This window comes from Macrobrachium rosenbergii, chromosome 5, assembly GCF_040412425.1.
Source record: "Macrobrachium rosenbergii isolate ZJJX-2024 chromosome 5, ASM4041242v1, whole genome shotgun sequence".
In the NCBI taxonomy this organism is placed as follows: Eukaryota; Metazoa; Arthropoda; class Malacostraca; order Decapoda; family Palaemonidae; genus Macrobrachium; species Macrobrachium rosenbergii.
The window spans coordinates 34,938,222-34,962,994 of NC_089745.1; the positions used below are offsets into that span (position 1 = coordinate 34,938,222).

Below are 24,773 nucleotides of genomic sequence, written 5' to 3' on the forward strand. Positions count from 1 at the left end.
AAAGTATCTTTACACCAGGGTAACTACTCAGGTAGTCGGTTTCTTTATAACTCCAAAGGAGGATGTAATGGAAACTAATTTTGAAGATGCCATAGCTGTATGTAAACTAGGGAAATTCAAAAATGGTGAGCAAGATAGTGGGTCCCAGTCAGAATTGAAGCACACAACACACTCATGCCCAATATCTGGTTTAGGACATTCCAGTTTTGGTATAAGAGAGTCAGTTTTTGTGCAAGTGGAATGTAACAAAGTAAGTCAATAGATCCATTTAAATACAAAGTACAGTATTTATTGTACTTTTAAAGTATCAGTGCAATACGTAGTCAGTATATATTAATGAAACAGTCTCTTAACACAACATAGCTCAGTGATTGGGAGGCTAGATAGTAATTATGGCAATAAAATCTAGTCTCACGTTCTTTCATTTTACCCCCTTTTTGATGGAGTTATTCAATTCGGCCTTAGCATACTTCCTTATCCTGTTACATCCTCAGTCAAGGATGTATCTATGCTTTGTCTGCAAAGGGAAGGCCTTCCCACTCAAAGCTGTGTTGGTCTGAGCATGGCACCACACACATTCTCCCATGTTTTGGCTCCATTATCAGAAGGGAGTCAGTGTTTAGGAGTTCAAGTTGTTCTAAACTTGAACAGCTGGTTAGTTCTTGCTAACTCATTTCAGGTGATCTTGAGGGTGAAGATTTTCTATTGCGCTTAACCATAGGCATTCCAATCAATGTTGACAAGTCTATGCTTCTCCAACGAAGTCAGTTGTTTATCTCTCCGACTCAGTTGTTTGAGATGAAGATCAACTTCTTTTTTTCAGACAGAGAAGAGTAGACATTTTCTCTCACTGCTGAGAGAATCTACACCCTTAAAAGCCTTCAGCTAAGAAGTGGTATCCTCTTTTGGGTCACTTATTCTCTAGTAAAGTTTTTTCAACATGGTCAACCTAAGAATGAACATTTGAATTTTACCACAATAACTCTTGGGTCAGGTCTTGTCCTCCAGACTATTCCAAATGTAATTTCTTCAGATCTTTTACATTCTCTTCATTGGTGGGGAAGAACAGTCAAGACTGTTTATGGGTCTGCTCTAGACCTCTGGAGCCCAGACCTCACAGTGTTCTCAGTCAATTCAGGGTCAGGTTTGGGAGCTATTCTGGAGAACATTGAAATGTTAGGGAGTTGGACTATACAGGTAGTCCCCAGTTAATGGCAGGGGTTCCATTCCCGGCTGAGTACTGATAACTGAAAATCGCCGACAATTATGGTAATAAATGGCATTTATGACACTGTAAGTGCCAATACACCTCTTATCGGCGCCATTAACCGCTTGTCGACACCAATGAACCGCTTACTGAGGCAGAAAATTGCTTACCATCGCCGAGAGTCTGGTTAACAATGTTGTTAGCCAAGCACTGTAAAACCAAAGCACTGTTAACCGATGCCACCAGTAAGCGAGGACTGCCTGTACTGGAGAGCAGAATCCATACAAACAACCTAGAGCTTTTGACAGGTTGGAAGGTCGTATGTAAGCAGGACATCTAATCAGAGACAAGATGATTGCAGTCTACTCCAACAGTTCAACCTCTCTTACATAAGGAAGTACAAATAAAGAATTTGTTCAGGTTAGCAGAGAAATTTCTCCTTTGGACAGAGTCCATGAACATTTTACTAGTTTGCCTCTGGGAGAAAACACGAAACATTACCACAAACCAACTCAGCGGAAAGGTCGTCTTCTGTTAGAATGGTCTCTTCACCCCCATTTAAGTCAAAACACTGATCTGTTCGCAGCTGGCAAAAAAACACAACTCTGTTTACTGCGCCCATGCCAGGATCTCTGCCATAGACAGGCGATACTTTACTTCTAGTTGTTGAATGCAGACCATCGAGCGTTTCCTCCATTTGCACTCTTTAAGGAAAGTTTTCACCATGTGAATGTCTGAAAACCCAAGCTGCTGTTAGCTCTTGGTTCTCCATAAGGGAATGGTTTCCTGAGCTACCTCTCTTGTCAGTAGAAGTTCTTCACCTTCTGCCAATCAGGAAGGTCCATCAAAACCTCCACGTTTTATCAGACTGTGTATAAACAGTTATCTCTGTCTCTTGCAAGCAAGTGGCTTTTCAAAAGTGGCTAGGGAACCAATCATTAAGTCTAGTAGGCTCTCCCCTGTTAGACCTTAACAACATTGATCATTTTATTGATCTTGGTACTTGTCATGAGCAATTTTCAGCATCTGTACCTCTTGTAGACAACCTGATCAAGTTCTTCCAGTATCTCAGGTATGCAAAGCTATTTTAAATATTGTTCCTGACACTGGATGAGGCCTTTTGATCTTTTGAGGTGGAAGCCCCAAAATCTTACTCTCATTGCATAGGATGGAATTTGGACATACCTTGCCGTGGATCCACTGTCATGTGAACAGGCAAGAATGTTTAGAAGCTTTTTCCCTTTTAAACAAGCTTTTAGTTCACTTGGCTGAGTGGATATTTCTCTGGCTGCACTAACCCACCATCCTCACTCAATGGTGAGAGAGAGGGTTGCATTTTTTTCAAGTGTATTTATGCATTATATTTTGTTACAAATATGGGGGAAAAAGGTAGACAATTGCCTTTTGCATACAGTTTTCAGCTTAAATTGTGATGGTTGTTGTTTGTATGCATATTGAGTGTTTACAGTTATGCGGTATTGACCAGGGTATGCAAGGAAGGGTAGGGAGTTGCCCTTGAACTTTTTTTTTTTTTTTTTTTTTTTTTTTTTTTTTTTAAATGCCTTCCAGATTTCACCATTATCCAACAGGTTCTTGGCTCTGTTAATCCAGATGACTGAGAGATTACTGTTATTGAAAAATTATTTCACAATCATATGGAACAAGCCCATAGAGGCCATTTGCTTGCATTGCAAGCTTTCTACACAATATGGTGTTAAATTATTTAAGAAAAGTTTTAAAAATCTGGAAGGAAATCAAATGACCACAAAAATTAAGTTAATAAAAAACAAATAAAAATGGGTTGCTTGCTTCATATTACCTCTTCTGCCATTGCTAAAGAAAAGATACAGGAATGATGAACTGACGATCCATGCTAAGCGACGGCTGCCTTGAGACAGAGTAGTACCAATCCTTCCTGTCAGTTTTCCCCAGCTTTGCCCAGAGTGTGGCTTAAGACACCAGCAACACCAAATGCCTTTTACCTACTCGTCTCCAAAATGAGCACTTTTCAACAAAAAACCCTGATCCGGCACGCTTCTTGTCACCATGCGGACAGGCCTTCAAGATGCCTTGTGTTCATCCCCTTCAGGATCAGCCTCTAATTAGTTCCTCTTCACTTTTTTACTTTGAGAGAATTTTTAGAAAAACAACTTCATCATTCCCCAGAAATCTTTGGTAAAACTTTGTACCTTTCCACTTTTGTAGTGAGAACCAAATATTTGTTTACTGTATCATGCTCTTTTGTGTGCCTTCATTTATTCATTTGTTGAAATCTACATTTACTGTAACTGATGCAGCTGAGTAAGTGATGCAGATATTTCTTGTTTCTACTGATACCAGTTTACAGCTGCTTCATATGATGTACCTTCAGTAATGGTAAGTCTCAGCAGCAAATTGCTTTTTCCACAAAATCCCTGCCAAGAGTATATGGTAGCCTTGCAATACTTGGCCCCTTCAGATGCTTTCTATAGTTATTGATGGTGGATTATGTAATTTGTAAGAAGTCTAGTAATTTTACTGGATTAAAGCATCTAAACAACTTGCTCAAATGCTTAAAAAACAGAGTCTGTCAGTGTGTCTCTTATGGTCTTATCTGTTATGCATATGGTCACTAGTATTTCTATTGTCCACACAAAAATCTCACCCTTTTTAATTAGTCTGTTGCTCCTGGATGGAAAAATTCAGTGATATTGATCTGTTTAATTTGAAAAGTAAATGTTATGGAGCTTTGAGCTATTTAAGTTAGCTTTATAGACATTGAATTCTGTTCTTAAAGGTGTCATTGTTAACAGCTTTGGTATAGATGTTTAGTTATCTCCACAAGAAATTATTCATCCATCTTTGGCTGGGGATTGAAAAGTCCTGTGGGATACCCTATGATTTTCTCCTGATAAAGGCTGAAAACACTTCTTCCTCCCATCAGCTGAAAACATTTCTTCTTCCTCCCATCAGCTGAATTATATGCTGCACCCAAGCACTGGTGAAACAAAAAGCAAAATAAGCAGCCCTGTGAACTTCATAATCTTTGGCAAAGATATAACTGAGAGAGAGAGAGAGATTAGAACCTGGATAAAAGGGAACATTCACTAAGTATAAAAAAATACTAGACATTTAGGAAAATGGCTGCATATTTTACCCATGAAGGGATATACAGTTGAGAAAATTATGCTCTGTTACCATCATCAAAAGCATTGTAATTTAAGGCTGTATGTTACTCATCTAAAGCATCATAAACTAAGGGTATGTTTACCTTATGTGAGGTAAAACCAACCCCGATGGTTTACATAAGTACAGTCACAAACCTAAGGACCTTTGAAGAAAGGTTGCTGGACTGCTATGGCTTACGACAAGATTTAAAAAAACATTAAGAAAAAATTTACAAGAGCCAAAACATATAAACTATGGCTATTATATTTAGGGAACTCCTATGGTGGCTAGTATGGTAGTAATACCAAAGAGGTAAATGAACAAAATTTTTTCACTAATCACATTAAAGGTAGATAAGCCCTAATTTCTTGTAAGAAACATTAAAGACTAATGAAGTCTCAGGCAAAATATCTAAGACTAACCATACATACCGTAACAAAGGAGAAATGGCCTACTCTTATGCGATGCTAGGAAAATTGATAGGCATGTAGGTACTAATCTAAATCTGAACTAAATTTCGTATAGTACTTTCAAATACCCAGAGATAGTGTTAACTGAAAATTTGTTATAAATGATAATCACTTATGGATCTCTACATTGTTTTGTCAGCCTCATTTGCCACTCAGAAGACAATTTCCAGATTAAAATGTTAAGGAGATGATTGTCTTGTGCTAAAATTAAATTTTTTCACTGCAGCTCTATGTATTAGGGGTTACTTTACTTTTGTGCACCAGAACCTTAGTCGTACCCTAGAAATATTCACGATTCATTTGTGTGGCTACAGAGTAAAAACATCATTGATATTTTACTATCCTGGGATTACTGTGCAGTACACTGCTGCTTTTACCATTTTTCATTACACAGTCTCCCACCTTTACTCATTTTAATCATTCTTTTCTCATGAGTGGGTTTTTAATTTGCCTTGCGTTCATGAGCTGGTTCAATATGTGTCCTTTCAGCTATTGCGTATATGCTGTTGTTTTGTGAGTTACCCTACTTTTTCCTTTCCAGAGATTTTGGTTTTAGTTTATCCTTTTTCTCTTCTGTTGGATTGGGGGAAGAAGTTCCATTCCCCTCATGATATCTGTCCATCTAGTGCATTTTTTTCTCTTTGCTTCACAGCAATCTTCTTCCCAGCTTGTTCCCATTTTTATATGGGGTCGCCATTTTGAATGAGCCATTTCCATGTATTTCTATCCTGTGCTTCTGCCTCATCAATTCCCTTCTCAAACAGGTCTCCCCTCACACAGTCCTTCCATCTCTTTCTTGGTCTCCCTCTTCTTCTTCTTCTTCCCTGAACCTCCATCCCCATAGTATGTTTACCAGCATGGTCCTTATCTCTCCTCAACAGGTGTCCATACCATCTCACATCTCAGCCTCCCCTCCTGCACTTTCTTTGATATTTCCACCACCTTGGTCGACCCCTAATGTAATCATTTTGGATCCTATCCTCTCTCGTCACCCCAGCCGTCCACCTAAGCATTTTCATTTCTGCCACATCCATCTTCTTCTCCTCTGTCTTTCTCAAGCTTGCTGTTTCTGTGCCATATATCATTGCTGTTCTTACCTCCGTCTTATGAAATTTTCCTTTTAACCTCAGCGGTACTCTTTTGTCACAAAGAACCCTGGAAGCCGCTCTCCAGTTGTTCCAGCCTGCCTGTACCCGATGTTTTACTTCTTCTTCCATACTTCCTCCAGCATTAACAAAGGACCCCAAATACTTAAAATTATCAACTCTCTTTATTGGTTCTCCCCCAAGCTGAATACTTTTCCCTATCACCCCCCTCATTGGTGGTACACACATATTCTGTCTTAGATCTACTTATTCACATTCCTCTGTCCTCCAGTACTTGTCTCCATCTTTCCAATTTCATTTCCAGATCTTCCCTGCTCTCTGCACACAGGACAATATCATCCATGGTACTGCCTCCCTTACTTCCTCTATAATAACGTCCATCACTATGTTAAAGATAAATGGGCTAAGAGCCAACCCCTGGTGCAGTCCTACTTTCACCTCAAAACCCTCCGTCTCCCCAACACTGCTCCTTACTCTGATAAATACATTCCGGTACATCTCCTGTATCAATCGCACGTACTTCTCTGGCACCATCCTCTCCCTCAAGCATTAACAAAGGACCCCAAATACTTAAAATTATCAACTCTCTTTATTGGTTCTCCCCCAAGCTGAATACTTTTCCCTATCACCCCCCTCATTGGTGGTACACACATATTCTGTCTTAGATCTACTTATTCACATTCCTCTGTCCTCCAGTACTTGTCTCCATCTTTCCAATTTCATTTCCAGATCTTCCTGCTCTCTGCACACAGGACAATATCATCCATGGTACATCTCCCTTACTTCCTCTATAATAACGTCCATCACTATGTTAAAGATAAATGGGCTAAGAGCCAACCCCTGGTGCAGTCCTACTTTCACCTCAAAACCCTCTGTCTCCCCAACACTGCTCCTTACTCTGATAAATACATTCCGGTACATCTCCTGTATCAATCGCACGTACTTCTCTGGCACCATCCTCTCCCTCAAGCTCCTCCATACCTCTTGTCTCGGGACTCGGTCATAAGCCTTTTCAAGGTCAATGAATACCATATGTAGGTCCCTTTGTTTTTCCCTGAATTTCTCCATTAGTTGTCTCAGACAAAATATACCATCTGTTGTTCCCCTTCCCTTCATAAATCCCATCTGCTCTTTACCTATTTCTACTTCTTCTCGTAGTCTGGCATCTATCACCCTTTCCAGTATCTTCAAAGTGTGGGACATTAGTTTAATACACCTATAATTACCACACTCTTGGACAATAAAGTAGTTTTAGTCAAGGAGTGATTCCATAAGCAACTCATGCCTCTTCCCCATATGATGGAGGGCCACTTCAGGGCCAGCCCTAGGAGAGCTGTTAACCAGCTCAGTGGTCTGGTTAAACTAAGATATACTTAACTTTTAACTTCATGGTCAAGAAAAGAAAAAGATCTGTGGTCTCCTCTGCTTATGCAGCTGCCTCCTTCACTTCAGAGGATTTGCTTTTAATAAAGCCCCAAGTGCTGAAGATAAATCTGATCGTCCTGTCACACTGAAGGTAAGGTAGGGATGTACCATCCACCACTACTGTTGTTGATGTTTCGGTTCTCACCTATTGCTATGCTCACATGACTGAGCATGCTTCCTCCTGCGTTCTGCCCATGAGTTTGAGAGTGCAGAGTTGTTGAGGTCTGCAGACTATGCCTTCCAGGATTTCCTGAAAAATTGGCTCTTGTGATGGTGCATAGCTGCTAGTGCCATCTTTTATTTCCTGCCATAGTCAGTGTGCCACCTCCTTCCACAGTGCCTGCTTTCCTTTCGGTTTCAGCTGCACCCTGGTTCATTACCGTGTCATGATAACTGACATTCCTCTTCAGGATGCTTGACCCATTGACTCAAGCCCCACCGTACCCAATTCTACTGTTGCTGTTTTTGGTGATTTTTCATTGCGTAGCTCACACAAGACTCATTGCATTTTGGTGTTATGGATCCTGGTCAGTAAAGTGATTTTCCTCAAGGGGCGGTTGCTTTCACAGATATCGCTCTTCTAGTTGCATAAGAGGAATTCATCACAAAGTCTCGGGGTTCCAGCAATTTGTCACTCAGTCTGGTAGACCTTCCCAAAGCCACTTAGTTTGCAGCTTGATACTGTGAGATGTTATGTTCCAGTTATGTTATTGGCTCATTCCTCCAGATATTCGACACTGACAGCTTGGCACAGTTGTTTGCTTGCATTAAAAATCCATCCTTCCCCAATTACCTCCGATCTGCACCCAGCACTTCATGCTCTAAGAGGGTGAGGTTTGATTTGTCATAAAACCAGGTACATATATTTGCATGTTAGATTTGGACAAGTGACAGATAAGAATCTCCATGCATGCTCTTCAAGATGATATCGATTTGCTAACGTGCATTTTAGGTGTGGTAGATCTTCCCAAAGATCATGTGGGGGTAGTCTATCAAAATGTAAAACCTGCAGCTGATGGCCAAGTTGTGACGAGATCAGGAACACAGATTGTTGTAGATGTTGTTCCTATAGAAATACAAACTTTTGCCTTTTATATAGGAGTATCCTTCAGCATGTACTGGAATTGATCGTTGAAACTTAGTAACAATGCAAGTTAACTGGTGAAGATGGAAAGGTGAGTAGGGGAGTACCTTTCTCTCACCTTTTGTCACTACTCACTTTTTCTATGGCTGCTGCATGGTACAGATGTCCTGTGCTCTTCTGTCGTGACTTCAGTCAAGAAACTTTGATAAGTTGCCTACTCATTCTGATTGAGTGCATGTTATGTTTGTAGCAAGGGAAGTGGCTTTTTTGGGTCAGCTTATGTTCCCCGTGATGGTTGACTCTTATACAAACTTCTTTCACTTCTTCTAGAGAGAAGTCTTACACTAGGACTTCCCCTTGTAGGGGGTGTGCTGTTTGGGATTGGCTGCAGTGGACTGCAGAAGTTTAACCAGCATAGGAAGGACAAAACATTTGCTGGCTTCACAGGGGTGGCATTCCTATCCCATTGCTTAGTAGTGCTACCCCTTTTAGAAGGAATAGCACTTGGGCTATAAGATCTGCATACACCCTTTCCTCTGAGGACAAGCAGCTGATGAGGGAGGTGATCCTTCAATGGCTGCCCTCTGTTTCATCTGATTATCTTGGTCCAGGTATCTGAAGACATTGTTGGAATACCTGCAAAAGATATGGTCTACTGTGAATATTCCAGGTAGTCCTACTCGTACTTTACCAATTTTCCTTGACATCCTGGTGGAGGAGAAGGACCTGCCACCTGAACCATCTTGTGCTTGTGGTTTTGCATAAGACTGTGCCTGTAGCTGCCCTAGCTTCATCATATACTATAAAGGAAGGGGATCCTTCTGTTGCGGTTATGATTCCTGTGACATGTCTGTCCAGTTGATGTTGCTTCAACTTTGGCTCCACCTCTTGACCAGCCCTTCAGTGTTTGAGGTGAGTGGGACAAGCAAGAGAAGAGGGAAATATGCTTGGTGTTTTTCTTTGTTGTCATAGTTTGACCTGTCATCCTCCTCCTTGTCCCTGGATTCTAATCCACTGCATAGGCATAAAAAGAAGGGGAAGTCCAAGACCTTGCATAAGAAGTCCAGGCAGACTTCTCTTATGTGCCATTCGTTTTTGAAGAGGGGCAGAGGTGCTATATCACTGGTGTCATGCACAAGGGGCACTGCAAATGATTTCCAACTTAGACTTGAGGTATTCTCCTGCCTTGTCCATGAACTGTGGGTCCATACCTGGGTGAATCTGTGCATCTCATTTACTATGCTGGCAGGTGATTAAACAGCCTTTCTTCCATCTCCACGGAGTCACATGGAGAAGGGTATGCACAACCCTTTTGCTTGGTTGAGAGATTTAGTTCAATTTAGTGATACATTCTCCTTGCCCTCCTTTGGGAAGCCATTGATGGGAACCTGTGCCCTCTTCCCACTTGCCATGTGTGCATTCTCAGGAGCATGCTTAGTCTTATGCTTTCACCTGAGGGAGAGGTCTCCTCTGATCTCTTCCAGTTGTCATGTGCAGGGTTCACCATTTTGGTGGGAGGGAGAGTTTGAGGGTTGGTGCACATACTTGAGGTTCTCCTCTGTCCTCAAACTCAGTGGCTACTAAGTCTAGGAGGAGAGGGGCTGCACTGTCAGAATTCCATTTCATTAACAACTCTGCTAGGTATTGCATGTCTATCTGTGAGAGGCTTACCTGGTTCAGTGCAAGACCAGGAACAGGAAAAGGACAGAGTTGGCATAACAGACCAGGAACAAGAAAAGGACTGGGAACTGGCATAACACTTATCTTACCTTAGGGCACCTTTGCCTTAAGGGATCTGATGGGCCTGAGGATCCTGCTCCTCCAGAACCCGTGCAGACATTGCTGCAAGAGCACTTTCAAGAGTGTATTTCACTCGTCTGTGAATGGAATAACCTTGGGGAAGTGTCTTCAGCTTCATATCTGCCAAATGTCTTGTTTGTTGAGCTGACTTTTGGGAATGCTACGGAAGTGTAGCCCTCGGTCAGGTTGCCATGGTCACAGTTAGCTTGTGGTGTTTGAGGAGTTGAATGCCCTAGTGCATGGGTTTGGAAGTTTCCTGTCCTCCAGCAGATCAAGCAAACTCTTTCTCCCACTGCTTCCAAGTCAGAGGAGCTGTTGTGTGCTTGAAGATGTGAAAGCTGCTACTATGCAATTGGACTTGTCAGTCTGTCAGCTTATGAAAGACCTCCCTCTGGAGGGGCCCATCAGGAAACTGGTTCTTTCATCCTCTACCTCAGAGGTGAACACCTTAGAGTACATCTCCATGGTTTCTGTCCTGACTGACCATTGGTTAAACACATTGATGGACTTCGCCATGATGGGCTTCTCATCTTTTAGCAGCGAGGTGTTGTTTGGGAGGATGCTGGTGTCTGGAGATAAGGCCTTACCCAGGTCCTTCGAAACATAGACAATTGTGTTTGTTTACCACGCAGGTTTCTCACAAGCGTAGCCTCTTGTTGAGGGGCAATTCAGTGCTGCTCATCACTATTTAGAAAAGCATTGTGGGATTTCTGAAATTCCCTTATCATCAGCACTGCATTCAAACTTTTGGGTTCAAAGGCAGAAGCTGCTAAACCTGAGGGTTCAGCGAAACCTTCAGTGTCTGGTTTAATGAAGAAGGGATCCCAGTCCAGACCTCATGGCCACCTCCTTCAGTTGCTGACAAGAAGAGAGGAAAGGTGGGACTCCCCTCCACATTTAAGAGGTTGCTTGTTTTGCCACTAGGCAGGGAGATGGCCCTTGGGTCAGATCCATCCTTCAGGATGGATACATGCTTCTGGAAATTCCAGTTTGATGCTGTGGATTCGCAAATGTTTCTGATTCTATTGGCAGAGGTGGAAGTGAGGATGGAGAAAGGCACTGGAAGTTACAAGTGCCAGACTGAGGCTTTACAGTCACCCCTTCCTAGCAGAGGAGGCCACTGGAGGTTGGAGGCTGGTGATTGACCTCCATCCTTTGAAACTAGTGTGTGTTACAAACTCTGTCCAAGATGGAAATGGCATGGTTAGTGCTGGAGTCCCTTGAAGGCAACTTCATGCTGTCAATACATTTGATCTAAAGGATGTATACTTTCAAGTACCCATCCATCAGAGCTCTTGAAAGTACATTAGCAATGGGATCATGTACTAGTCCAGTGTTATGCTTCTGCTTAACAATTACCTCTTGTGTGTTTACTTTGGTGTTCACCTTGGTTTCCTTAGAGGGATATTTGCTTATAGGGGTACCTGGATGATTAGTTAGTTCTGGGATCCTCCAGTTGGCATTGCAGATGCACTAGCGGGTGATTTACTAATCCACTGAGTTGACTGCCAGGTACATTCAGAGGAGGCACAATGTCCTAGCAGACCAACTTGATTATCAGGGTCAGGTTGTAGGCACAAAGTGGTCTCCACACCCTCAAATAGCAGAGTTTGGTAGAATTATGAAGGTCTTCCAAGCTTGATCATTTTGTGACCAGGCTGAACAGAAAGCTTCCAGTTTTCTGTTCCCCAGTCCCAGACCCTAGGTTGGTGATGGACACCAACTTGGATGCATATACATATTCCTGTAGTTCAACTTCATTCACAGGGTGATCAGCCAAGTGTTCTTCACCCGTCTTCAGATGACTGGTGGCTACTTACTAGTTGGTTGCAAGCCGAGTGGTATCCAAATCTGCCAACTGTTGAGGCACTGGGGAGCTGCCCCCTTGGCCCAACCCTCTGTGTCAGCTGTATGTTTGCAGGTACCAGCAGGTGGTTCACTCCTTGCACCTTCATGCATGGAGGTTATCCCAAGTCTCCTGTAAAGAGAGAGGCTTGGCTTTGGGGAAGATTTCCGGGTACCTCCATCGTTCCTCTGCAAACATGTACCTAGGAAAGTGGGCCACCTTCTGTGATTAGTGTCATAAAAGTGGTTTCTCTCTGTGGTCGGAGTGTCTGTTCTGGGGATTGTTTAGAAGAACTCTTTGCAGTCTGCAGTAAAAGGCTATAGCACAGGCTTTCAAGCTGAAAGGGTTAAACCTCTCTATGTCAGTAGAGTTAGTCTATGCTAATGAGAAGCTTTGAGAAGTCTTACATTCCTCAGGAACTCTAGCCTCACCCATGGTCTGCAAGGCCTCTCCAGGGCACCTTTTTTAATCTTGTGTGCCACAGAGGTGGTCATACTGGACCTATGAATCCTCCAACGAGAAAGAGATCAGCCTCCCCTCTTGCTCGAGAGCTAGTGAAAATCAGAGGTGTGAGTACATCAATGAGAGCAGGTGTCTGACATACATACTGTTTTACCCAAGGGATGTCACCCACAAGTCCAGATGCCTTCTTAGGTTGTGTAGGCACCTGAGCTTCATGTCGGTATCTTATCCAGGTACTGAAAGCTTAGTGCAAGTCTGGAGGTGTGACTGTGGAGTGACTGGGCTTCCTTTCCATCTGTACCCCTCTTTATGAGCAGCACATAGGACAAAGTACATGCTGCAGTTAGAGAGGACACAGGTGATTACACTTGGCTCTGTATGGCTTTTTATTCCAAAACCCTTGCTTGTTAATAGCCAGAATTAGGTTGCCTTCCAACATGGTCTCTTATGGGAGATGTCATAGATATCTGAAAGAGATCCTCAAACAAGCACCTTTCCATTATGCAGGGTGCTTAAGCCCAGGGTCCTACTATTCTGGTCAACTGGGAGCATGGTAATCCTGTGATGGTACTTAATTCCAGTCAGTTGCAGGGACTAACCCTCCACCCACAGGGCAAGTCTCTTATGTAACAATTGCAGGTTTGTATTTTTGGAGGAACAAATATTTTGTATTTTCCTAGGTATACAAACCAGAGCCTTTCATATACTTTAAACTCACCTCAACTCCTGTACTTAATTCCTGTGGCTGAAGCAAAGGTGTGTAATGACAGGAGGTGAGTGAGGGGTCCTCTTCCACTCACCCCTCCATCCCCACCACCTTGTTTCCAAGTTTCAGTGACCAATTTCAGCTCATGCCAAAGGGGTTGTATACTTATGAAAAATACAGTTACTTCTAAAATATTTTATATTCAGACAAGCAATCAGATAAGGATTTTCATGCATGTCCTTCAAGATGCCTCATTGCTGAAGTGCTTGATAAGGTGTATGGGATCTAAGGTATTGACAAAAATGCACAACCTACTGATGACCAAGTCATCTGACTTTAACCTGTTAAGCGTCACTTATAGGAGACTTTGCCGCTACCGTCTCTTCACATTTTCTCGCTCGCAGAGTGGTCATTTGGTCTATGCAAATTTTTATGTTTTTTGTGTTCTTTTTTATTACATTGATATTGTTTTTTGTATAAACATATCAATAATGTAGAATAAGAATAAGATGAAAAAATTTATTTTGCATTTTCATATCTCAAAGATTAGAAGCATGAAACACAAAAGGGAAAAAATAATTTCGTATGCCATTCCCTGAAACAGACCCAGTAGAGCAATGAATAGTTTAATTTCGTTTACACTTGTTTCATACCACTTTAGAGCACATGATATAGTAGGCAAACTGGTTGACAAATCTGTTCATTACTGTTACAATGTGCTCCATGACTTTGCCATCAAAAAAACTTCTAAAAAAACTCCTCAGGGTGCTCCTTATCCTGAACAATAAATTTCACAGCTTTGGGTGAACGAAAAGTAATGGGACTCCTCTCCTTATCAGTTACTTTGTCTATTGGCAATGCAATGATCAAATCCAAATTATGGTTTTCTTAAGAATTAGATAAACCTTATTCAGTTTATGTTAGAGACTTCTGAGCTGTTACTCCGAGTCTTGTAGTCGTCTTCAGTCTCTGTATCGAGTATTGATAACATCCTTTCAGGCTAGAGATTTTTCTTTTGCTTTGGACGCTCATTATGGGGGATAAATGGGATCAAAACAAAAAGAAATTGATTGTTTATCAATGAACACCTGAAGGATAGCAGGAGGCGAGAGGTAGATGTCCTCTGTCACACTGTTTTTCCATCACAAAAAGAGTTGCCATTTACTCCTAATTTAGCTTATAGCATTACCAATGGTGTTCCTACAATTTGTATAAGAGTAAAGTGTGTTTCTGAGCTTGATCAGTGTGGCACCAGCCTTGAAAGAGGGAGAACGTGTTACTCCATTGAAGGCGGTGTGATGTGGGATTCGGGCAACCGAGATAAGCCATTGGCGACGAGCTTAATAAGTTCAAAAATATTGCTCAGGAATGAAAAGTGCCGTGTTCAAAAGTATTGCCAAGGAATGAAAGGGCTCTGCACTTTCTCCTTACTTGATAAGAGACTCCACAGATTTTACAGAACCCAGGGGTGTTGCCATCTTTTATTACCAAAGAAATCATTGCAAGGGATGCTCTAGTATCTCTTTCTTGCCTGGTCCTATTTTATGGTTGCCTTATTTATCAACTAGGAAAGGTTCAGCCCTTCTGAAGTGGCCAAAATGAATCCTCAATTATGCCAGTGTAATTTTGGTTGACAGGCCCCGTCTCAGAAGGATGCTGTCAGAGTTTGTTATGGGAATCGCTTCCCTCTAGAGTTGCTTCCCCATTGTCTCCTTGCCTAGTTCCCTTTGACGACCACAACAATGAAAAGTTCAAGCCCATGACAAGAAACTTACCTCAGTGATTACAGAGACAATTGAAGAAGTTGCTCTGGAGTTGCTGCATTATACAGTCACATCTTCATTGACCTGAAGGCTTCAGGAGTTTACAAGCCAACTATAGACCTCATCTACAGGAAAGGGGATTTCTGGCGTCGATGTACCTGAAGGACATTCAGTTTTATATTCAGGTCTACTTGTTCTCAGATTAATGTTTCAAACCCATGACAAGAAAGCTAACTCAAGTGCTCAAGGTGACTGATGAAGAAGGTGCTCTAGTTACACCTGCATTAATACAGTCACCTTTTCATTAACCTGAAAGCTTATGGAGTTTAAAGCCAATTATGGATCTCAGCCATATTGCCAGATTCTTCAACTAATCTCTCTCTAATGGAGACATGCCACTGAGTGAGATCTACAGGAAAGGGGACTTCTGGCCTTGATGGACCTGAGAACAATCACTTTTACATTCAGGTCTACTACTTGTCCTCAAAAGTTTCAAGCCCGTGACAAGAAGTTAACTCATTGCTCAAGGTGACTAATGAAGATGCTCTGGAGTCACACCTATATTATAGTCACTACCTGCATTATACAGTCACCTTGCCATTGACCTGAAAGCTTCAGACCTCAGTCATATTGACAGTTTTCTTCAACTAATCTCTCTCTCTGATGGAAACATGCTACAAAGTGAGATCTACAGGAAAAGGACTTCTGGCCTTGATGGACTTGGACACTTCTACATTCAGGTCCACCTGTCCTAAAATTAGTTCAGTTTTTCATTGGGGGGGGGGTGTACTAGTTATGTGCCTTCTGCTTTGGGCTGTCAGATGCAGCTCAGGTCTTCACCAAGAGTCTTTTTGTGGATTTCAACTTGTTGTTCCTTTAGTCTGCAGGTAAATTTGGACTTTCAGTCCAATTGCATGTTTATAAACAATTGGCAGAACTGGTTTGTCTTTCAGAGAAGAGGATTTTTTTTTTGTATCAGCATCCATCTGGGAGATTCAGCACTGTTCATACCTAATAGCTAGGCCCAGGCAAGTGGTGAAATTACCTAATTTCTTTGGATGAGGTGATTCTCCACAGCCATATCAGGATTTCTTCTTACTAACTCCAACTGGTAAGTTGTTGGAAATTATTGTTGAAGTCTGAGGAAGCACAATCCTTGCCTCTGATGTGGTTTTTGTAGAAGCTTCATTCGTGCACTTTCAGGCACTGGATTCTTAGCCCCAAGAGGACTTATACTGCCTGATGTGGCAGTTGATTTTTGTGCCTCCCTTGGCCTCCAAGCATTCATTACACCCTGAGAAGTGTGGGGCAATTGGTCCATGTACAATAATACAACAGAACTCAACTACTAATCTTCTTCAAGGGGAAAGGACAAAGTTGTTTTCTTGATGTAACAAATGAAATATGCAGGCACTGGACACCTAATTCCTTTTATTGCATAATAATTTGTGTGTGTGATGTGCAAACACTCTTTGTCAGGAGTTGTGATATCTTTAACCTCCATTATTTGCTCAGTTTGGCTCTTATCATTTTGGCCATTAAATTCCTAGGCCTTGGTGTTTACTTTGGTGTTGTGGAGTTTGTCCAGGCATCCTTACAAGCCCCTTCTGGAGTTTTTCTTAATGGATTTATTGCAGAAAGCATGTTCCCACTGAAAAAGTGGTCTGTTGTCCAGGTTTCTGCTGATCAAATGGTCTCATGTGTAGTCTTATGTCTCAGACTTAACAAACAACTCGGTCCAGTGAGGTCAAATCAGTAAGTTATTTCTTTATTGCATTTATGAATTCCACTTTTCTTCTCACCCTTTCCTTCACACATTTAATTGGAAGTCTTACATCTCAGAGAAGTTTCAATTTGGCTATGTCAGGTCATTAGCTGGGCTCATGCAGATGTGTTAGCAATAGATTTACTTCTGCAAAAGATAAAGTTGCCTGAAGTATGTGCTCTGTTCTCTTTATTGGCCTTTGAGTATAATTTAGGGCTCATTGCCTTTGTTCTTGCAGAGGTGTGGTAATACCATTACACCTGTACAAGGTTTTACTTATGAAATATCTCTCATAAGCATCTGGATTATTTTTGATTGGTACAATATTTGTGGCGGGTTGTGCCTTGCCAGCAGTGAAGGATCTTGCAGTTCTAATCTTCATGATTAACTTCTCATCTTTCCGGCAGTTTGAAGCTATAGTTTCTAGGGTACTTGTTTACTCTGCAATCTGCTCGTGAATGAATTCCAATTTTCCCAGAAATGCTCTAAATAACTTTTTCTGAGGAACTGAGGACTCTATACATTTTGCTTTACATGCCAGATTTATTTCTTGAAAAAGGATTAAGAATCTTTTCTTCTTAACTTTGCAATTTTCTGATGATTGATAGTTTTTTCATCCTACCAACTGTATTGCTCATCTGGCAATATGACCAATTTTTAATCAGTTTGTATTATTCATAACAACAAACCTGAGGTCTTAATGTAAGGGGATTTTCTCAAGTTCATAGCTAGTCCAGTTATTAATAGCACAAGGTTTTGGTGGCAACGGGAGATAGCTAATGGAGAAAGAGGTGGGTAGATCCCGACCTGGTTTCCTCCCTAGTGTATGCTGTGACAATTCAGGTTTCTTCCAGCCCAGGTAACTGTATGAGGGGTGGCTTGACGTTGGCTGTGTACAGTAAGACCTAAGGTTTATTAGTTATGAAAAATACAAATTGATTAAAAATTTGTCATTTATTCATATACAGAACAAACCTTTTTAAGACTAACATAAGGGGAGACTTACTTTCAGTGGGAGGATTAAGTAAGCTTTAGAACCAACTGGTGGTTCAGTTCACATGAGCTCACTTCCTGGCCAATTGTTAGAGCTTAGGAAGGAGTCATATGCCTCTGATCTGTTAAGTGAAGTGTCATTCAACAGCCAAACGCCCGGGCTAAGAGACTTGGGAACACCTGTCCACATTGTGTCTTGGAATAAGGAAAAGAACTTGTAATTGTTGGAGACAACAAAACTCATGTTACCTACCTACCTTGTTCTGTTGTCAGTTCCTCTCTCCCAGTGTAAGAGAGAGGAAGGGACTTGTTTCTACTAGAGAATTTGCATTGTGCAGAAACAATTAAATATGACAAATAGAATGGGTGCTCACTCACCTGTATCTAACCAGTTCCAGCAAATGATGGTTCAAATCTCTGCTGCCTGCCAGAAGAGGAGAAAAAGAAAGAGAAAGGAAGAAGGCCAGTCATCCCATTCAATCTCACTTTCATAACCAACCTCTTAGCTAAGATTCATTGCTACACAACTTGTTGAGCAGCACCATTGGACCCAAGGAAAAAGTATCCAAGGACCTATGGGGAACATCCCACAGATAGAAGGATGTGAAGGTTGTTTGTGGAGCCAGTAGTTCTGGACAGTTCCACTGGGTCCAGTTTCCCGAGCGAGAAGGGTTTGTGGCAGGATTTGTGTTGGTAGCCCTGATGAGAAAGGTAAATTGGGGCCTTGGTTCTCTTTCTGATATAAAGAACCTTATATGTTAACAATATAAGGTCAACCACTTCATTCCTTGAACCTGGAGTGGTCACAAAAATAAAAGCAAAGAATTGAAATTTACCTCAGTTAATATATTAAAAAGGTGTATTTCCACTTAATTATGTGGACTACATAAACCAACCTTTCGAAGACTTAACTACAGTATAAGGTATTTGAAGACAATATCTTCTTGTAAGATACCTAGACTAAGTTTATGTATCAAACCTAAACAAAGTTGTAGTGAACAATGTTTTCTAGCATTTTTCAATACAAAGCTGATAATTTGTACTCTCTCCCTTACCCCCCACCTACCTGTGATTTGGGGACGGTGGGGCGACTAGAAGAATGAGGGTAAGGTTTGAGGTGTCAATGTCAGGTCTGGACGTGCATAGTAGGACATTTCAGTCTTGTCGTGGGAGTTAGTAAAACTGGGATTCCATTTTACTGAAGCAAAGCAACTTAGGATTAATGGGTTTGTGTTGAAAAAATTGTTACAAAATGAAGTTTTCATAATAAAACTAATATTGTAATACTTCCCTGAACACCTGAATTTGCCCTTAGTCCCACTAGCCAAACAACTCTCAATTACCAATCCCACTATTGGAAATTTTAACAGCCAGCGTTACCAACGCTGCAGGTAAAACCTTGTCACTCGAGCTACCATAACAAATGTTTGGCAGCGCTGACACAGGTGTGCACCGACACTCCCACTTTCGTCAACTGCTTTATTCAAGGCCAAAATTGATGTGGGCAAAGGAGGGTGGGAATCAGTCGGGTGTTCAGGTACGTATTACAATATTAGTTTTATTATGAAAACTTCATATTGCAGTACATTCCCTGAACACCTGAATTCGCCCGATTAACAACATGTAGAGGAGGAGGGATCAATTCTATTGCACTCCTTTTGACAATCGCAGAGATGGTAGCTCACCAATCTGCTCTGCATAAAATATCCGTTTAGTCATACACTCATCATGCATGGAGGGAAATGAAGCAGTGTGTCGAGCCGCTGTCCCTCTGCCATCCAGGTGCGGATAAGGCGTGACGACCCACAAGTGAAGAAGTATCTCTGCGCCAACAAAAAAGCCTAGCCTACTAGAGCACCCCCTTGGACTCTCGTAGGGAAACTATCAAAGACTAAGATACTTAAAATATACTAAACCCAAGTTCATGTGATTATACTATTACTGTTGCCTAAGAATTCTAAAGACTAAAAGGAATTCCTCTACCTGGTTAACCTAAGAATCTCCTCACTAAGCAAATACCACCTCAGCTAAATGAACGCACCCTAGAAATACATTTCGCCGCTACACGTGGACTAAGAGAATAACCCTCCGAACCTCCGCACTAAGCAAATACCACTTCAGCTAAATGAAAGCACCCTAGATAGTAGACTTTGCCTCTACAGGCTATGAGGCGAATCGAACGTCTCTTAAGTAAAGGAAGTAAACACTGAAACGGACTTCCAAGTAGCTGCCTCCAGAATACTCCAAATACTCTGCGGTCGAGGAAATATGGAGCTTAAGATGACGAAGAAGAACCCTGAGAAGCCTGGTAAATCACCTCCCTCCGAAAGTAACTAATCGCATTCTTTGACAGTTGACGGGAAGGATTCCACGGAGAGACAAGAAGTGTACGCGGAAGTGGATGGAGTTTCTCAACCTTTGATAAATAGATTTTAATGCTCGTACCAGACATAAAGATATCTCCGCTGGAGTGCCAGCAACGAACACTTGCAGATAACGAACTTTAAATGAATGAGGCAGAGTTTTAACCTCCGACTATGTCTTCGCCACAAATAGCCACGTTATAGCTTCAATGGGTTTAAAGGCAGGGGAATGCAAGAAAAATATTGAAGTACTTCCAACAAGTCCCACGGAGGGGCCTGAGTCAGCAAGACAGGACGTTCAGTCGTAAAAAAAAGTAATAAATCAACAATTATCTTACTCCTAGAGATTTCAGGAAGGTGGAAACTAATTGTACCGCTAATCGTTGAGTGGTAGTCAGTAATAGCCGAATACAAAAGACCCTTGACTTTCTGAAGGAATAAAAGAAAATCAGCTATTTTGGCTAGGGAAGGTCTAGAGATGGAATGACCTTCCTTACGACACTAACTTCTATACCTTGTCCAGCTGAACCTGGTAAAGCTTATGGGGCGACTTTCTCAAGCTAAAAGAAAGCTGTCTAGCCACAGCTTTAGGGAGTCCTGACTGTCTGGCAGCTCTCTCTACAGTTGCCCTGCAACTAGGTACACCACGCAAGGGTTTGGATGATAATGGTGAGAATGCGGTTGTCTGAGAAGAACTTTCGCGTGGGTAAGGACATCGGAACTTCTGTAAGTTCTGGAAACCAAGTATGTTAGGGCGAGCAGGGAGCTATTATAGTCATAGACGTCTTGACACTCTCCCGCAATTTCCTTATTACCTGATGAATGAGACCAGATGGAGGAAAGGCAGACACCTGCCTGTGATTCCAGTTTGTACCAGTTTGTAACAACACATCAGTGCCTATCAACATGGGGACCACCATTGGTGAGAAATAAACCGGAAGACAATGGTTTAATCATGCCGTGAATAGGTCCACCGTTGCTGGCCACTTCCGGAGAACCTGACATATTACTTCCAGAGCCAAAGTCCACTCTCCCCCCCAATACCTGACGGGAGCGACTTAGCGAGTCGGCCAGTACATTGAGACTCCCCGATGTAAATTGGGGAAGAAGAGACACTTTTCGTTCTTCAGAACTGTGTGCTATAGTATTGAGTTCTGTTGAGCCTGTTCCCCCAGAGTTCTTCAGATACGACACAGCAATTACTCTGCCGCTAAACATAGCCACTACTCTGTTGCACACTAGGACTGAAAACTGAGGACTTCCTTTACAGCCTTGATTTCCATTAGATTTATTGATTCCTCTCATTCCCGAACCCCCCCAGGAACCTGGATCTGAGGCATCTGTATACAGATGAACGTTGCGAAGAGGGGAGTCGATAGACCTTCCTGGTGTCAGGTGCACTTCTTCTGACCACCACAGATGATCCAACAGGCAAGAATTGCTCCCGACTATAACTGCGTTCTCGTTGCGGAAGTCCCAGCAATTCCTGAGACATACCTGAAGAGAGTGCATCTGGAGACGAAACCCTTGAATTAAAAGAGAGAGACATTCTCCCTAAGAGGCTTCTCCAAGCTGGTACCGGCTGTTCCCTGCTGGACAGGAACCCTTCTACCTGCTGAAGGACCGAATGGATCCTCTCCAGGGTTGGGAAAACCCTCAAAGAAAGAGAGAGAATCCTCCTACCTGAATGGGTTAAAAATTCCATAAGAATTCCCTCACTCCTACTAGCTCCTCTAGAGAGGAGGCAAAGATCAACCAATTGTCTAGATGCCTCAACACTCTGTACCCTCAACGATGCATAATTGCTAACACCGGAGACATGAGTTAGAAGCAACCACGTTTTTCATATTGGCTACGTCATCATCCTTGAACAAAGAATTAGCTAAGGCTGAGGTGTTCTAAGCAGTCCCTCTTATGAACATCCGGATGCTGAGGGGGAAGATAATGAACATCCGGATGCTGAGGGGGGAAGATGACCAAGATAGAAATTTCGACTTTTCTGCTCCAAACGTCGTAGACGAAGCCAAAGCATTCGCTTGGTGAGCCAGACCCCTCGAGATGAATTTATTAGGCTGCAAACAGCCACGGATTTGAAGGGACATAGCCATCACTCTTTTAGAACCCCATTACAGTAAACCTGACAGCATCCAGAGAGTGTGCAAGAGTCTCAGTCTGATTGCGCAACACATCCTCCAAGCACCTGTTTCCTTAAGAGAAGTCCCAGCGAGCCGAGACGACGCCGGAGACTTAGACAGGATTACCTCGACCGATTCGTTGAATGGCAACCTGACACATTTGCCGAAGGGTTACCTCGAACTGCATAAATCGTCTTACGCAGAGAGAGAAGAGAAGAGTCCTGTCTATCAGAAGCCACTACCGACACTGAATGACTGTCTGCCTCCTCCAAAGCCTGTCTAACCCGATCGAACCAAACCAGCCAACATAAAAAAAAGAGGCAGGAGCTGGCTTAGTGGCATAAAAAGCCTCAAAAAAAAAAAAAAAAGACAGAATTGATGAATTCGGGAGGTCCGGAGCTCTTGCTTGAGGTTACGAAGAAGTAACATACTCAAGCGTGCGTCTGTAATCGTTACTGCCGGCAAGTAGACGCTTTAAGTCTGCCAGAATCTCCTGCACCCCCGGATAAGAATCCTGTTCCACAATGTCAGAACGGTCTAAGACCGATGGAGGAGGAACTGAACGAAGCCCGGACAACAATGAAGAGTGTGCAGGCGGACCACCCTAACCAGAATGCTGAGTACCTACACCTAATCGGGTACCTGGAGCTGAATCCGCATAGTTGAACCCGCCGGGAAGAAGAGAAGGCTGAACCGAGAAAAACCCGGAGCCAAATCCCCATTATTACCAAGGGGAAGACAAGTGAGAGTAGCCAAACCCACATTGCTAAACCCTGGGGGAGGATGTGCAAACGAAACACTTGCGGAGGGATGGAAGAAGAAGGGAGAATGAAAGAAGTAGAAGCTACCCTCGGAGTTACCTCTGCAGAAAATGCAGGCGATGAAAGCCGCAGGCTGCACGAAGAAGGTACCGCAAGCCCTGCCAAAACCGCGGAGCGCAAACCTAGGCTGGAAGTGACAGGCAAACCCTGTGAAATTACCTGATACTACCAGAACAGCCACTTGAAGCAGAAGCAAGGGATTGCACATACCCGAAGGGATGGAACATGAAACACCTGTGGCCAAATTCTGCCGAAACTGTGTTTTCACCTGTCCAGAAGCTCCTCCTACCGAATCAGACTGTGCTGAGGAAGGAAAGGTGGGAGGCAGAGGAATAGCAGACACATAAAAAAGTTACCCGAGAGGAGGAAAGCCAAATTTGAAGGAGGGAAAACAGAAGATGCAGGAAAGACCAGAGCAGGAGATGAAGCGACAGATAACCCGACTGTACTGGGGAAGGAAAGGCGGAAGACAGAGGGATAGCAGACACACAAAACAGGTTACTTGAGAAGAGGAAAAGCCAAGAGTTGAAGGAGGGGAAACGGAAGATGCAAAAGCCACAGGAAAGACTGGAGCAGAAGAAGAAGAGACCGAAGATGAGACTGAAAAAGGAGCAACAGAGAATGTGGGAGCAGGAGATGAAGTGACAGATAACCCAGAAGAAAACTTGGAATGAAAGGACAGAAGGTACACCGAATCTGCCCCCCCCCCCCCTCCATAATCCTGAAACATATCCAACATGAATTCAGGACACCACTGTGTCACATATCTCGAATGTTAGAGAAACCATTAAAAAAATAACCTCTCACCATAGGTCTGTACCCGTCGAAAGACCCAGCAAATCCGCCTTATATTCCACCACATCCAATTGCAGATCCCGCAAACTATTTTCAGAAGCCAAAAGGACACGCCAGAATCTGCCTTACTAGGTGGAGGAGCAGAAAACACAGAGAAGGGGGAAGCTACAGCAGAATATTCAGAAACAGTCGGAAGTGAGTTAGGAGCTAGGGCAGAAGGATTCTGCACCATCGGAACTGAAACATTAAACTCGAGACTGAGCCAGACCGAAAAGAAGCAATGAAGGCAAAACTCTTGCCAGAGCACAAAACCACTCAAACCCGAAACCGGAACCCATCCAGGAGAACGACTCTGCACCTTAATACTTCCTCCTCACTACCTAACCCAGACCTATCCTTTATCATACCTAGATCTTGATCCTGATTAACATTATCAACATTAAATTTATCATTACTACAAGGGGGTTGGGGGGATCCTTCACTGCCTGCTCCGCGCCGTGGGGGCCAGCAGACCCTACCCACTTGGAGGCTTGCAGTTCTGCCATTACCCTCAGCACCTGTTAGGGCTGGTTCTGGAACAGGCAGGATAGCTGAAAAGGAAGAAGGATTAGACATCCTAACACTACTACTATCCCTATCTGAGAAATGTTGAGGAAGACTAGTTATTAAATTTTCCATACTACTGGTAATCCTATCCTCTATCTGTTTGACTACCTCTGAACTCACTAAATCCATCAACTGATCTGTAGCAGAAGCCTGAGACACTTGAGGCAACGAGAATCTGACCAACGTTTGCCGCCCTTACTAGCCAAAGACTTGCGATGACGAATGTAATCCTCCATCTCTTGTGCCTTCCAGTCGGAACATTCATCGCAATGAGCCTGC

At 42.7% G+C, this 24,773-nt stretch overlaps 1 protein-coding gene across 1 annotated transcript in view; it reads left to right on the forward strand.

Annotated features, from left to right (window-relative positions):
• The window catches only part of LOC136838646 (roundabout homolog 2-like), a 170,191-nt gene that overhangs the window by 143,511 nt on the left and 1,907 nt on the right, over positions 1 to 24,773 (forward strand). The window lies entirely within an intron of this gene.